General features: G+C 36.1%; 1 long non-coding RNA gene across 1 annotated transcript; it reads right to left on the minus strand.

Moving 5' to 3' along the window:
- Window positions 1-1,472: 1,472 nt before the first annotated feature.
- On the minus strand, window positions 1,473-13,869 carry LOC143661623 (uncharacterized). The gene is made up of 4 exons (XR_013164741.1): window positions 13,745-13,869; window positions 6,827-6,960; window positions 3,007-3,154; window positions 1,473-1,530 (listed from the first exon to the last, which is right to left on the minus strand). It is a non-coding gene; the product is annotated as an uncharacterized LOC143661623 (long non-coding RNA).
- Window positions 13,870-17,525: the final 3,656 nt, after the last annotated feature.

Consider the following 17,525-nt stretch of genomic DNA (forward strand, 5'->3'; position numbering starts at 1 on the left):
GAAAAAAATCTTTGTGGCCTGGAGTTAGCCAAATGTTACCTCAGTGAGACACTAAAAGTACAATATATAAAAGAAATGTAAAGGATAAACTGGTTTTTGTCATATCAAGACCTTAAAATATTTTGTTCTGCAAAAGACACCGTCGTAAGAATGAAAAGGCATTTTCATCCAACAACCCGGGAGAAAACATTTTCCAATCACTTTCTCTAATAAAGGACATGTATCCAGAATATACTAAGATTGCTCAAAATCTTATTATAAATAAAACAATAAAAATTGACCCAAAGATTTGAATAGATGCTTCACTAAAGAAGAGATACAAATGGGAAAAGATAGTCAGCAACATTAATCATATGGAAATTTCAAATTAAAAATACAATGAAATATTACTACATACCTATTTAGAATGGTCCAAATTAAAAAGGCTGACCATTCTAAGTATTGGTAAGGGTGTGAAGGAAATGGAACTCTCATACATTGTTTGTGAAGATTTAAAATTGTGCAACCATTTTGTTGCAAAATGTTGGAAAACATTTTGGTTGTTTCATAAAATATTAAACTTCCACCAGCTACTGAACTCCTATGAATTTGCCAAAAAAGAAATGACAAAATAGTTCTGACAAAGTAGTGGATTCAAATGTTCATAACAACTGCACCTAGAATGGCACAAAATTGGAAATATCCTAAATGCCCATCAACAGAAAAAAGGATAAACAGATAGTGGTATAGCTATACAGTGAAATGCTACTCAGCAGTTATAAATGAATTTCTGATACAGGAAACAACTTGGATGAATCTTAAAATAACTATGCCACAAGAAAGCAGGCAGCAAAAAAAATAAACAATGTACACTTTCAATTATATAAAACTCTAGAAAATACAAAATAATTGGTATTGTCAGAGATAATTCATGGTTGTCTGAGGCGGACTGAGGTGGAAAGGGTTGAAGGATTACAAAGAAGCACGGGGAAGCTTTTGGATAAATCATTACATTTATTATTGTAATGATTTATCAGGTATATGCATAAGTCAAAATTCATCAAAGTGCACAGATTAAATATATTCAATATATTCCATGTCTTAAGTCGGATTTCTTCTACTGTAAAAAATAGTGATTTTCTTTCTAACTTTGCATATCTAATACCATTTTAGATTCCATTTGTCTTTGAGTGCTTTAAAGCATAGCTACCTTCATCCTGTAATATCCCTTGGTGATAGGTGGTGAGCAAAACTGTCTTTTTTATGAGAAAAAAATGCTTGGATATGTACAGAATTGCACAAGATCACAGAAGAAGGCTGTGACAGAGGGGTTGATTATAATAAGCTAAATATATGTGCAGGCAGAAAACCACTCGATCTTTCTGATATTCTGACGTAAATCATAACATGTGAACTGAGGTAAAGCTTTTGCCAGCTCCATCACTCACTGTGGCATCTGTCACTGACCACTGGACAAGAACTCATATCAGATGGCTCATTTGTCATCCTGGAATGATGGTCCAAATTTGTAAACCACAAAAAGGAGTTGGTCTGTCAGATTCAAGAAAAAAAATTATCAATTGCAGGGGAAGCTGGCAAGCAAAAGAAGTGACAATGCATGGTAAAAATCAGTTATACACTAAGAAATGTTAATACTATATAATTTCTACATAAAATGAAGATGCTTGTTCTACCCAACTCAGGTCCAAAGGGATTTAAGAGTGAGCTCTAGTTTCAAATGATTGAACAGAAGCAATCATTCTTGAAGCAATTCACTAAGCTAAGATGGCATTAGGTAAATAGGGAAGGAAAGGCAGAATTACAGAAAATCATTCATAATTTCTAATCAAATACAGTATCCCATCTTATTGGACTGCTTTTCTAGAATAGTAGTTTAAAGGTTTAATTGGTGGGGGGATAGATAGATTAACAGGGGTCTTGGAAGAACAGAGAGATAAAGACGACAAAGAGGAACTGAGGGCTGAGATTCGTTAGGGACTCTATCCAGTCCACACGCAGTTCTAAATAATGACTGTCCAACAGCAACTCAGCTCTGGGTGATGTGGTGATTGTGGAAAGCCAGGTTTGAATGAAGTGACCATCCCTGGTCACTGATAGCTGTGTCTGTGGTAGATCCATGACTCAAATGAGGAAGAGATGCATTTTGTCCCTTCCCCATATGACGTCATGGGGCTGGTGCCTGGGCTGCCATGCCTGCAATGCGAGGCTAATTGTAAGTCCTTGAAATGGGAGGTCAGGATAAGATTCTTTTGGAGACTACAGTGGGGAGCCTGAGGCCAATAACTATCTAACTCCAATTGTGTGTGTGCAAGTGTGTGTGTGTGTGTGTGTGTGTGTGTGTGTGTGTGTGTGTAAAGACAGAGAGAGAGACAGAGACAGAGGAACTGCTAGTAATCTCTCTCTTTCTCCTTTCTGTACTTTCACTTTTTTGGATTATATGAATAATGTTTTGATTCTGTATAATTCCTTAGGATAAATCAATCTGTGTGTAAGCTACCTGGATTGAATTTTGGTTTCTTGTAACTAAGATTCGGACTAAGAAGAGAATGTTGTAACCTTTAAATGCTGCAATAATTCACAGTCAGTAGAAATAGAGTTCAGGTCCACATATTCCACCTGTGATAGATGTTTGGCTAATCCTTGCTTCAACACCTCCAGTACGCAAAACCTAAGGATATGAAGTCAGTACCTCAAAAATCAATGTGTGCCATTAGTACAGTGTTATAATTACCAAAAATACATTTCATTTTGAATTGAAATACATATCTATGTGAATTTTATTCATTAATTTTATAATCCTATTCTCCTATAATCATAACATAAAACAGGGATTTAAATCCCAGGTCAGCCATTTCCCGATATTGTAACATCGGCAAATCTGAGCTTTGCTCTGCCTCAGTTTCTGAGTTATTGTGGTGAATAAAAAGATAGTGCAAGTAATTTATTTGGCTCAGTCTGCTTACTAAGCACCATTCTGCTCTTGAATGAAAATAAGAAAGGCTTTACCTTAATTACCTCCATCTGATAACTGGTTTGAGAAATCAATCCTTGGATTTTTATTCCCCTGAAGTCATGACAGAAGCTGAAAAACTTCATGCTTTCTGGGAAGATGGTCTTGATTTGTACCCAAAGCAGATTTGGATGACTGTGTGCACTGAGAAGAAAAAAAAAGAAAAAAAAAAACTTCTCAAGAGTTTTTTGTCCAGTTTGGGGTGAAAATTTGAGACTAGGTAGCTTATTCTGAATTATTCTTTTGAGCATTTGAAGCTGCTGTTTTCCCCTGCCTTAGAAAGGCCTCAACAAAGATTTTATTTGGACAATTATTTATGAGGAAGTTGAGGCAGCGTGTATGAGGTAAGGAGCATGTGCATGATTAGAAAAGGTTCACTTCGTGTGGTGGTTTGGAGCTGAGTACCCCACAAAAACATACTCTTAAATTTAATCTATTCCTGTGAGTGTGAACACATTCTAAGTAGGATATTTTGATGAGGTTATTCAGTTAAGGTATGACTCACCTCTATCAGGATGGCTCTTAATCCTACCACTGGGGTCCTTGTAAGTGGAATGAAATTGTGACAGAGAGAAACAGAGAAAGTCGCAGGGAGCATGAAGCTGAAACAAAACCTGGAAGAGAAGGAAGTGACCAGGGGACTTTTGTTCTGCAAGTAACAAGCTAAGGACCAGAGACCCCCGGAAGCCAGCCTCAGAGCACCAGTCTGCAGGGAGAATAAGCACTGCCTTAACATCTTGATGTGAACTTTCTGTTAACCTCAAAGCTTTCAGCAAGTAAATTCTCATTGTTTAAGCTGAACCATTGCATTGGTAATTGCTCAAGCAGCTAGGAAACTAAAACACTGAGCTTCCTTACCAAGGTGAATTCTGTACTCCTTGCAGTGTCTAGCATACACTGGGCTCTCATGGAAGGATTAGATGGATGTGCAATTGCATGAATGACTGAATATAAGTTAGATGTTTTGGTCAGGAAAATACCATTTTGACAAAATGGAAGGCTGGTGTGAAGAACTCTTTGTTATACTCTCTTTATTATCTATTTGGATGAGCATGGACCTTTTCCTTTGGAGCAGCATGTGTGATAGCTGAAATGATGTTGAATTTCACTGTAAACTCCGGCCTTGTCAGCACAATTCACCATCACGACCGTGAGAAGTATTACCGTGCTTATACCTGCCTTGATGTCACAAAACAAACACATTAGGGGAAATGTTTCTAAGGATGTTACTGAGAATTTTGCCCATTGCTTTTCTCTTGCCATGATGAGATATGTATTCTTTTTCAGCAAGATTACTACAGTGTATTTTTTTGTTTTGCCTGGGTCAAATATACACATAACTGTTTGACCCATTTTCCATTTTAATCCAGGTAGTTTGGTGCATACTTTTTGGACTTATAAATATTACAGCAAATTTTAACTCGTAGAAGGAATTCTCCCTCAAGAACAGTGACCCAATGATGATTTATTGTCCTATAAATAAGTAGTTTACTCTCTGCGTAGAGTCTCCTTGAAGTGAAAGTGAAAAGAGTGGTTATTTATATTTCAATCGATAAACTTCATTACTCCTCTTTTTACTAAATATAACAACCCATTTGTTCCATTTATTACACTTACATAGGTTTTTAGCATTCCTTGTGCAGTTCATAAAACAGGTAGTCTGCAATGAAATAGTGCTTACCAGAACCTCAGCCACACACAGAACTTGAGGTAGTGTTGTATCAAAGTTTGGTTGCAGAAGAGTTTCAAATTTCATGTGAATTAACTGACTTCCTATCCTGATTTTAAGTTTCAAAATTGCACTGCTGGAGCTAAAGGTGGCTGCTTCCAGAAATTATAGCACAATCTGAATGCAAGCTGTTTAATGAGGTCACCTATGTCATGCCCTGCTGCCTGGGGCTTGCAGGTGAGTCATTGGGCATTGATGGACCATTCTGTAATTGTTAGAACTGTTCAGTGCTGAAGAGTTTCTGATAATCTTTAAGCATCTAAATAAATAATTGAGTTCACATGCCCTTTCTCTTAAATTCAATGCATACCATTTCAAGAAATCTATACTAGCTCTCATCCACTTCTTAGCATGACCGTCTGTTGCATTTTACTGAGAGTATACTCTGTATACTCTTACCATGCTCATTCATTGAGTACCTAACATGTATCAATTGCTGGAGACAGAACAATGGCAGGACAAAAGAACTCATTACCTTCATGGAATGTGCATGATACATTATTATCTATCCATAATAAATTTAGGAATGATGCAACTTTTAGAAAAGCAGTGCAGATATGCAGAACTGGTCAAGATCTGACCTAGTAGAGCACATGACTCTTAGTTTTATGAGCAAGTGCAGTGCACAGAGGAAAAACCAGATGTTCACATGATTTGGCATGAGGACAATTCAATGTATAACAGAAATATTAAATTCAGAGATAGGGAAATCTGAGTCAATAATCAAATGGTAGTCATTCAGTCACTTCTCACTCATTCAATAATAATATATTTAACAGCACTTATTTACAGATACTTTGTTATGGAATGCAATTATAAAAACAAACGTCATATTTGTTCCCCTGTATAAGGGAGAAAAAAAGTAGGAAAACTAGTCATTTTCATCAAGGGTGGTAAACGAAATGTGCTATGGGCAAATGACAACAAATAACTTAAACTAAGCCTGCAGATGCATGAAAAAATTTCCCTCAAGAAGCAAAGTGAATTTTGAAAGAAAAAAGATGTTATTAAGGAGGAAAGAAAATTCTAGTCAGATTTAATGGAATGTGGAAATGCATGATTCACAGGTATCAGAAGTAAGGACCAAACCAAAATCCCGGGAGTCAAATGGGGTAAATAATTAAAGAAAAGAATCTATATCTAACTAAAGAAATTAAGCTTAGCTATGAAAATTTTATAAAATATTTGGAACTAAATGAAATTTTGGTTCTTTGACATCTTAAAGCATCCTTCAAAATTTGGTAGGTAAAGCCTACCTATCTTTCATTGATTGTTAAAAGCATTAGTTGTAATCACAGAATGTTCTAAATGAAAACACAGGTGGATCAGAGGTCAGCAGCTGGGGCTAACAACTGTGCTCCCCACAGCAATATGTGTTTGTTTAACTCTTGCTAATGTATTGAGCTCTCGTAAAACTCAGTTTCAAAGTGGGTACAATAAAGACAATGTCTTTAACTCCTTAGGGATTAAAGTCATTGAGGGTCAAAGTGAGTAGCATTGTACCAAACACGGAAGACTCATTTGACTCTTCTATTTCCCAAGATGCTGTAGAACACTTGGAACAGGGACTTCTTCAGATTCTTTTATATCCACCAGAACTCACATAATAGATATTCAACAAATGCATTGTTGATGCCCACCTGTCAATGATGACCAAGGATAAACTTGTTAGCAAATGAAACTGAGTTTCAATGAAATTACATTAAAAAAATGAGTTTATTTCATGCTGCACAAAGTAAGGATGGTTTAGGCTGGGAAATTGAGCAGCAACCTAGTAAGTAAGTAATACAGTGTCAGGAAGCATTTTTAATAAAATTTTAGCCTCTGTTACCTGATTTTGAGGAGGGAACAAAGGAAGAAGATCTATTCTGTGGTTTGACTATTGTCAGAAAGTGAGGACAGTGTTATGATCAGATGGTTTAATAATGTTTTATCTAAGAAGCAATAGGAAAAGTGTTAGAGGAGCAGAAGTCCCTCATGCTAGTTGGGAAAGGAGGCTGTTTTATCTTTCTTATAGCTGGTAGGATGTTATCACACATGATAATGAGTGACCTTATTCTTTCTTTCTCCATCACAGTTAGTGTTACCTTGTCTGGTGTTGGGAACTGTGAGTTGTCCTGTTGAATAGTGAGCACCACAGTCCAGCTCTCAGGGCCAGTCCAGCTACCAACTGGCATCTCTGCGAGTTTGTCAAATAAAGGGGAGGAGCCATAAAATGCAACTAAAAATAAGGAAAGAGGTAAGTCAACCACATGGGCCAAACAAGAGACTTAAACAGAGTGGAACACCCCGCCAACCCCCCCCCCCCCCCCAGGTGCCTCTGTAGATCCTGATTTAAAGGAAATCCAGTGTTTTGAAAGTGTTTCAGTTTTGTCAGTAATGAAGGATAACTCCTCTGGGATCTTTTTTATGGATCTTTTAATGGACCAATGCTACCTTTTGAGCCTGTTGTTAAACATCATACCTGTTCTATGATATGTAAGCAAAGTCAACATTTCAGGGGGAGAAAAATTTGATCCTTAAAACAGCCAAACATCTGGGAGATAAAGGCACAGACAAGCCATTCAATTTCATCTGGGCTTATATGACATCCTCTATTCCAAATTTTGGAAAACAGGAAAAATATCTGTATGACATAAAATATCAGGTTTTCATTTAGTTACTGAGATTAAAATCATTTATAGTCATAGCTGGACCTCAAATTTTAATACCTTTGATAATGTGCTGGTAAAAAATGTAGTAGAAATCTCCCTTCAAAAAATTAATACACTGAATATAATCATATGGCCTCTAAAAGCATGAAAAATAATAAATTGGTTGATAGTGCTTGATTTTAGAACCATTTGGCAGCTAATTCATAATACAATCTGCATCTATTTCCGTATTCTTCTAAATCCATTCACACCCTTCAAAATGTCACAACTAATCACACCACATCTCTGGCCCCCAGAGAAGAGAAACTTCACACCAGCTCTATTTCTTCATTCGTAGGGCTCTGTACAGTCAAGCATAAAATCAGCCTTTTGTTAAGCACTTTGAAATTTTCTAAGCCAAAACGAAAGAATAAGCCAGACAAACAAAAGATCTTGAAAACAAATGAAGTTTCTGTTTGAATGCATTGCCCCGTTCTGACTGTTCTTTCAACCCCACACCTTCCCTTTCTCTAATTATAGGTCTGAAATCAGCACACATCCATGTTTGACTATTTTCAGTGGCACTGCTTCATCTACAGGATTAACTCTGACAAAAGAGCAGACCCCGTCTATGGTAGACTGAAGCAAATGACAAGCAATAACCGACAGATGATTTTAGCAGGAGACAGTGTCTGCATAAATATCAGGCCATAATCCAAGAGAAGTCCAAAAGAATAAACATTAATTAGGGACACCTGTGTTGTGCACATCTGAGTTCTCAGAGTTCTTATTTTAGTAGCAACATATCTATTCAGAATAATGTATAACATTTATATATATTTTGATCACATAAGATGATTAAAAACTCCATTAACACAAAATTCTTTATGTCCAAAAATTTTGTCCCAAGGTACACCTAATTTGACCCTAACTGAACTAGATAATTAGATGAATATAAGAGACACTGACCTAGGCCCTTACAGAGCGTTCCCTGTCCAATCCCTCTTTGATTGTTTCTGTTCTCTGCCTCCTTTCAGAACTGAAGATACCAACGTGCTAACCTTCTATTTCCCCCATTTCCCAGGCAGAGTGGGTATATGTTGTTCAATAGCAGGGGACCTAGGATTTTGTCTTAAATATATTCCAACAAAGATTAATTACTGTTATTTACATGCAATAATATAAAGCTACCTAAATGCTTGAAAGAAGAAAGATCAGCTTTCAAATGGGAGAACAGCAGATATTTATTCTTCATTTGTTATGTATAAGTGAGGCAAATAATGCAGAGATTAAAAAGACATTGCAGCCTCAAAATATGTAGTTTATTAACAAAGAGGAAAGTGTATCTTAGGCCATAGGACATTTAAAATGGCATAGAAGTGAAACAAATTTCTAAGGGGAGGCAGCCACCTCGAGTAGAAGCATTGGGAACGGTTTCGGTGAAAGGCTGGTATTTAATTGAACTTTCAAGGATGAATAGAATTCTGATATGTGGGCAGAAGTGATAAGTAAGAATTCCAGGTGGGAGGGAGTGCCTCAACACAAAATGGAGAGTGTTAAATGCTGAGGTGAAAAGCTTGTTTTCAAATGTCATGTACTGGGGAGGATGAATTTGAGTGGAAAATAACTGGGAGGACAGGAAATAAGGCAAGCATCTAAGAGGATATTATATCCATTCAGGTGGGAAATAGTGAAGACCAGACCCAACATGAAGGCCCAAAGAAGGGTCGGCTGTGGAGGTGCAGACATGGTTGACTGCATAGCTTGGTAACTGGAGGGGTGGTGGTGAATTGGAAAGGGAGGACAAATATCAGAGTTTTTTTCACTCTGAACATTTGACTTATGTGCTTCTAAAAGTGATTGTAAGTCCCGTGGTGGATTGATGTCTATAGGGATAGTGAGGACCCAGATATGGACAAGAATGTCAAATGAAGTCATAGGCTTTGAGAGGAAAATAATGAGTGATTTGGACAGGGCTGGAACAAAAATGTGTCAAGGGTGTATTTGAACAGAAAAGTCACAGTCATTATCCTTATCATCATTTGCGCTAATTAATTCAATGTGAGAGTTACTGCTATGACTACCACTTGTCTCCCACTAGCCTCTCTACTAGATACAAAGGAGTACAGTTGCATGGTGCTTGGTCTTAAGTGATTTCTCATTGAATTGAGTTAATGAAATAAATGCAAAAATGAATAATTATGTCTAAAGCAGTTTATGGCATTACCTATACTTACATAGGACTCAGTTTTTTTTTTTCAAAATTATTTTGCATATATCATCAAATTCAATGTTATGAAAGCCATATAGGAAGAGCAGGAATAATCAAGCTAATTGGTCCTGTGGGGTCTGCCAGGTCCCTGTGGGCTAGTGCATTCGAAGGCAAGGTGGCATGATCTCAGGTGTTTGAGAAATACCTGACAGATTTCCAAACCGAACATGCTGTAGATGGTGCACTGACTTCAGTGAAAAAAGTTTGGGAGAGTAAGAGCAATTGAAGAGGTGGTTAATAGTTGAAATTTAAAAATTCTGTATGACGGAGGTCAACAAACTATGACCTACAAGCTAAGATTTTTTTTTCCATTTTTAAATGATTGAAAAAAAAAGATAAATAATACTTTATGACACATCCAAGATATGAAATTCATATTTCACTATCTACAAATAAAGTTTTTTCAGGACACAGCTACTTTCACAGCTTGTTCAGAGTTTACAGATTGTCGAGCTGCTTTCACTTATAATGGTAGGGTTGAGTCACCACAACAGAGACCATATGGCTCCCCGCCAAAAATACTTACTATCTGTCCTTTTACAGAAAACCTTGCTGACCCCTAGTCTAGGACAAAACCTAATGACAGCATTTTGTCTGTGACTTGTTTGACCTAACACACTAATGACAGGGAGCCATTAAAAGTTACAGCCTCAGAAGTGACAGAAAATGGATTGGTATTTTGGGAGTGGGAAGAAGACATCGACATCGGTTCTCATTTTTCCCAGAAGTCATCAGTTATAACAATAACAATAATAATAATAGGACAACAACAACAGGTACTGTGTATGTTATACTTTCTATGTCATGGACACCATGCTATGCCCTTTATATGCACCATCTAATTGTCCTCACAGCCAGGTGCTGTCCCCGTCCTCAGCTGTGGAAACAGAGGCAGAAGCATTAATGAGTTGCCTGTCTCAAAACAGTCTACTGATGGCCCCTGAGCTGTGCTTGAGTTCTTTGGCTCCCCAGTGATGCTCTTAATTGATCCATTTTTCCCTTCTGAGAATATTTTTAAACTCTGACTGCACTTCATAAGCTAAGACTCTATTACCTGCCAATCTGGAAGACAGAGTTCATTTCCAGTTTTACTTCCTCTTACCTAGATGGCTTTCAGTATATCTTTTACTTCGATATGATTAGTTCTACAGTTTATTTTTATTCTTTTCTCCTTTCAGATCGAGAGTGTCAGATTAGACTTTTATTGGTTATTCTTAAAATAGGGAAGGGAGGACATCTCTGGAATAGGAGAGTTATAATATGAATTATTGATAAGGTTGTTGTGGAAATAAAACAGGGAGGAGTCACTTTGATTTGATTTATTCTAATTATGATCCTTATTTTATTTTTATTTTTAAATAATCTTAAGTGAAGGTGTAGGACACCTACACTTATCAAAGTTCAGGTTGTGCATAAATTGAAGACCACTGGACTAGATAACTTTAAAGGGTTTTCTGGTTCTTTAACTCTCTTCCTACTTTTTTGATTGTTTCTATAGTTTACTTCTCTTTCTGTTCTAGCTATTTGTCACCTCCTTTCATTGCAGTTTTCTCTTAGTAGTCAACTTTTATTTATTTTTCTGAGAATAGGGGTTACTTCTTCCTCATTTGTGCATGTGCATCACCTCGCACACTAATCACTCTGTAAGCTTTCTTGGAGGCCCTCTCATGTGCTGGGAGTTCAGAGAAGCAGCAGCATCAAGAATGAAAGATAACAAAACTGAAAGTGGGGCTTTTAGTCTTGACACTCTCCTTCTCCTTTTTATTTCCAATTTATCAACAGTGAACCTCTATTTTTAATTATCTCCTTCCTTTTCCCACTTTACATATTTTCATATTCACTGGTCCTCCATTACTCATCTGAAATCTTGATTTAAGACAATGACTAATGGGAGGAGGGGGCAGGGTGCTAGGTAGTTCAGGGGTAGTATTCTCGCTTGCCATGCAAGAGAACCAGGTTCGATTCCTGGTCCATGAACTTCCCAAAAAATAAATAAGCAAAGCAAACAAAAACAAATAAACAAACAAAAACTTCAAAAAATTGTGCTGCAATAAGGGAATACATACATAGAAAAATAATGAAATGTGACCCAACCTGCAGCATACAAAATAAATACATAAATAAAATATAATGACTTATCAAATGAGTTATCTAATGATAAGCTCATTAGAACTGAACTCCCTACACTATAACAAAGCGAAGTATGAGTTCTTCCATAGGATATTTTAGTTTTCTAGTGGCAAATTATTTGCACCAAGTGGGGAAAAATCCTAGTGATAAGATTTCATGCATGAATAAGCAAAAGGGAAAGAGGGTTTTGCAGTGGCAGAGGTCTTGCTAAGAATCCAGAGATGATGGGATTGATGACTCTGTGCTTTAAGACACCATAACTCCCAAAAAGATAAAACAGGACAAGAAACTTGTTCTGGAAAATTCCAGACAATGGATTGTTGGTAACATTCATTTTGCATCTCATCAATGAAGAGAATTTTGTCAATTTTTGTGTCCACTGGAAAAAGAACTGGATTCTGTGCTATATACCTGAGGCATTGTGCATCAATTGGAAGTTATCAGCTAAGTTACCATCTTTTTTTTAATGTTTTTAGAGAAATATTCAGTGATGTTGGGTCATAATCTAGTTTGCCAAAAACATAAGTAATTTTATTTTTTATGAATCAAAGAAGTTGTACAGTTTTAATCTTTCACAACATCTAGCTGTGTTAGAAAAGTAGAGATGAAGGACTAAAGGTGTGTTTTACTATTTTTAAATTGTGAGAGTAACAAGCCAAAGAAAAATATGCCAAGAAAATATTTGTAGAGATTTTCAGGAAATTTTTCAAGCTTTTTAAAAACTTGTTCTGCCACATTTTATGAAATTTGTGACTTTTTAGCACAGATTTCCAAATCTTCATTTAAATGTACATTTTATCTGTAAGGGCCTGCTCATTACACATTATTAAAGGTTTAATAATAGTAATTATCGTATTTGATGAGCTTCAACCCACTATGAACCTAGAGAATGAAAAACATTACTTTTAGTGAGCTTAAGCAACTGAAATATTAATGGGCAAGATTAACAGACTTTTAGTTTCTAGCAAAATAATATATAACTCCCAATGACTTAAGCCACAAAGATAATTTATCAGCCACTAAAATGTGAAGACTTGAGTTAGGCTGGCTTTCATCTCACAATTAGAACTTCCAGCTATTCATGTTATCTTATCCAGAAATAAAGACAGAGCTCTTCCTCCTCCCAACTTCTGAACAACAACTCTGCTGAATTCTGTGCTCTTCCTTATCCATGGCCAACAGAATACCCAGCTAGCAACCACTCGTAAACCAGATGCTGGTTAAGAGGTCAAGGTCATGTGATTGGCTTAGCTAACCAAAATTTTACAGAGCTAGGTGGCTGAGAAGAATGGGATCTAATAGGGAGCCAAGTGACATGGACCTGGCTCGAATAGTCCTATGTCCACTAAGCACAGTTATAGATCTCTATGGAAGAAGGAAGCTAGGAGAAAGTGGTGAGAGGTTGAGATGCAAGAAATCAAGGCTCTGAAGAAAGAAGGAAGCATGCTGACCCTGATTTCTGGGATGAGGACTGGAGGATCCTGAAAGCAAGATCTGAAAGGCAAGTCTGGTTCCTTTTCTTTTTCATTTTGTTCATGGCCAGGTTCATTTGGCACTAAAACTCATGGGCAGCCTCAGTACGTTTATCTGTCTTGTAAACACAGTTCTGAGAGGGTGGCAGTCAGATTTAATATATTAGTAACAGGTCAGTATTTCTGTAAATCAACCTATTATTAGAAGTAAAAGCTAAATTTTCTTAAAATTTTATTAAGGAATGACTTTTAAAAGTGGAAATAATTTTCACCCAACAAAAGTTTTCATGATGAGAATTCCGAAGCATTAGATTTATGCCAATAATTATAGCTAATATGCATTGGGCATTTAATATGTAAGACAGTAAATTTAAAGCAGAGCTAATAATCATCTATGTTATCTTTCCTAGTCCTCTATATAAACGGAATAAGTAGGTACCTCTCTTGTATCTTTTCTTTCAGATATTTTGAGAGGTAGGTTTTAACAGTACAACTCACCCTTTTCCATGTACATTTCTGTGAACATCGATAACAGGATAAAATCATGTAAACATCACTCCAGTTGAAATAAAGAATTGTTTCATCACCACAAATAATATTTTCATGCCCCTTTAGAATCAATCCTCTCCCTCCATTTCCATGGTAACCACTGATCTGTTCTGTGTTCTTATGCTTTGCCTCTTCCAGAATACCATAGAAATGGACTCATACAGTATTCATTCCTTATTTCTTGCTAATTTTGTTTTGCATATTGCATTTGCAATTCATTCATGCTGTTGTAAATATCCCTACATGCATAAAAAGTTTATTCCTTTTTTATTACTGAATATTATTACTTTATATGGATGTACCATAGTGTATTTATTCATTCACAAATTAATGGAAATTTGTGTTATTTATAGTTTGAGACAATTATGAATAAAGCAACACTATATATTATGTTTGGATATTTGTTGAAATATATGTTTTTCTACATGAGGAACTGAAGAACCAATAGATTAAGTGACAAGCCTAGTTTCACATAGTTATAAGTAGCAGAGTCATATTTAAACCAAAAGAATGGAGCCCCAGGTTTTATGCCACTCCACTTCAACATGTTTGATTCAATTATATTATTGTAAGGAATGATGAGGACAAATAGGAGAATGGCTTTGCTTTTCTTCATTGGTTATTATTTTTCCTGTGATTATGTTATAGACTAGAAACATGGCTGTTTAAAAGAAAGGCTATCAGGGATCAGGTTTTTCTCTTTTATGGACTCTTTATATCCTTCCCCGGATAATTTCTTTCCAGATTTAATTAACAATGCGAAAGCACATTTTAAAAATCTTTCTTTCAGTATCTTGAAATAACCATTTCCTTTGATTATACAGAAGATAGACATCTTTTTAGTGGCACACACAAACACACACATCAATGTGCACAGACAAATCTTCTCTGTGAAATATCCTTTTTCTCTACTTGGCCACCCAAACTTGGAAGCTTCTCCATGAAATACTAAAAAAGATGAACAATTATTTTTATCCCAGTTTCCTAGACTCTTTCTTTACAAATAGGAAAAATACATTGTCTTTTGTAAGGATACCAAGTGTGCTGGTTTGAATCTGTGGTGTGCCCCAGACAAGTCATGTTATTTAATCCTTATTCAATATTGCTGTTTGGGAGCTTTTTGATTATCCATGCAGGTATGGTACACCCAATTGTGGGTGGTAAATTTTGATTAGATGGTTTCCATGGAGATGTGTCTCTACCCATTCAAGATGAGGTTGCTTACTGGAGCCTTTTAAAAGGGTTCCATTTTAGAAAAAGGTTGAGAGCCCATGCAGTCAGGGACCTTTGGAGATGAAGAAGGAAAACATCCCCAGGGGAGCTTCATGAAACGAGAAGTCTGGAGAGAAAGCTAGCAAATGTCTCCACGTTTGCCATATACCTTTCCAGTTGAGAGAGAAACCCTGAACTTCATTGGCCTTCTTGAGTGAAGGTAACCTCTTGCTGATGCCTTAATTTGGACATTTTTATAGATTTGCTTTAATTTGCACATATTCACAGTCTAGAACTGTAAACTAGCAACTTAACAAATTCCCCCTTTTAAAAACCATTCTGTTCCTGATATATTCTTTCTGGAAGCTAGAAAACTAGAACACCAAGCAAGTATGTAGGAGTATTTATATAAACTTAGGAATTGTACCTTCTCAGATTCCGTATTCTTTTCTGAACTTCCTTCATAGTTAATTCTCTTGTTAAATTCAGCATAAGTCAATGCAACATTTATTAGTGTCTGCTAATATGGTATTAGCCTTTGGCTATTGTGAAAAATATCAACACCACCACCATTATCATCATCATCATCATCATCATCATCATCATCATCATTGTCACCATCTCCTGAAATTTTGGAGTCAATTACTGGTATCCAAACATTAATTATTTCCATTTTAATGCACCTGTCATTCTCCAGAGAGGAAAGTTTCATCTTCATAGTAACTGCCATCAAATTCTTTGAAATTTCTCATTTACTTCTTACTTCTTGCCTGAGAACAATACTTCAATTCAGACAGTTGCAGGATGGTCTGGCATGTTTGTTTATTTACAAGGCAACAGCCTGAACACACAGTCAGTGGTGAAAAGCTTTGCTTTTCAATTGATGTTCAACTCATCCGAGGAAATATTTTGAAAAAGGTGAAATTTATCATTATCGATTTCCAAAACTTCTCTTTTAACACTCTTGCCTCTTTCCAGTTTTTTTTTTTTCTATTATTCACCCATGTCTTATCCATTGCTGCTGCAGTCAGATTTTGGCTTGTGGTCACTGTTGAAAAAGTAATCACTGCTGAAGTTTTACCCAATGAAAGCTTAAAAAATTGCTACCCTTTCTCTTGCTCCAACAGGATTTGCATATATTTAAGAATCCTTAAATCAGGAAGAGACTTAAAATTCCCTAAAGCATTGAAAACTAAATTAAATTTAGAAATAAATTATGGGCAAGTGTAGCAAAAGTTCCTTGAATAGAAATCTTCATATTATAAGGATAAGTGAATATTTAACTTGTAATTGTTTGGAATCTTATTCATTCAGTTTGTCCATCCAATTATGGAGAATTCCCGGAATCATTAGTTTATTTGTCTGTTTCCCCACAGTCTAACCTGTTTCTTCTACTTCATATTAGTGCATTTAAAGGATCTATTCTGGTATTTCTTTTTGAATAAATTAGAATGTATAAAACCTAAGCCACCACTGTTCAAATTAGGACAAGTAAGTTTGATAGTTAATATTGTTTTATTTTTCAACTTTTATTTTAGCCCTGGTCCTCTTAAAAGCAAATATAACAAGAACAACAAATATGATTGTCGTATTTTTTGTCCAGCAAATTCGAAGCATTGACTTTGGATTTTGTTTCACTAGTCAGGTCAGTGGAAGTTACTGCTAACTTCAGAAACACTTTAGTCACTTTTGTGGAGCTAGTGCACTGATGCAACTAAATTTATTTCTGCCCATTGCCTTTTGGTTAGTTCTGAGTTCCTTGTGACCACTGTGCCTCCCAATCCTTCCCTGGGGTGACATTCTCTCAATGTGACTCGCCATTTCTTGGTCCAGGCAGCATGCCTTAATTGGTCTGTGGGTGGCAAATGCCTTCAGCAGATTGTAGTCTTCTGCCTGCTTGAAAATCTGCTTTGCTACAGGCATGTCTTGAACTTCATTTACTTTTCCCACAATACTCAAAAGTTCATATTCATGAAAAAAAGTCTGCCTGGATGCACTGCACCTGTCTGCTTAACTCCCTAACTAAATTGCAAATCAATCGATTAACTAGAGTGTAATATGAGATGCCTGTATGCTCAACACTGAAAGAACCATAACAATAAGAATTGGTTTGCTAGCTAGCACGAAAGATAGCATGAAACTGCACTGTGAAAACAACCCCTTACATTATGCCTAACAGGTCTCTCATGATTTAGTGATTACACAGCATGCACAGAAGTACTACTCTTATTTATAACAATAAGAGGAAGAACTTAATGAGCTATATGTGCTAGTCACTATGCAAAATGATTTACAAGCATTACTTCACTTAATATTTATTGAAATTCCATATCATGATATATCATTATGCATGATAATGTATTCTTAATGTATCATAATGTAATATCATTATCCCTATAATATGTATGGGAAAACTGAAGTTAAAAAAATGATAAAACTCCTACAGATGTTAAAGCAGTTGGTAGAGTGAGGATGTGAAACCAAGGCTTACTGAATCCACCTTACATTTTTTTTTAAG

The sequence above is a fragment of the Tamandua tetradactyla genome, chromosome 17 (assembly GCF_023851605.1).
Source record: "Tamandua tetradactyla isolate mTamTet1 chromosome 17, mTamTet1.pri, whole genome shotgun sequence".
Classification (NCBI taxonomy): domain Eukaryota; kingdom Metazoa; phylum Chordata; class Mammalia; order Pilosa; family Myrmecophagidae; genus Tamandua; species Tamandua tetradactyla.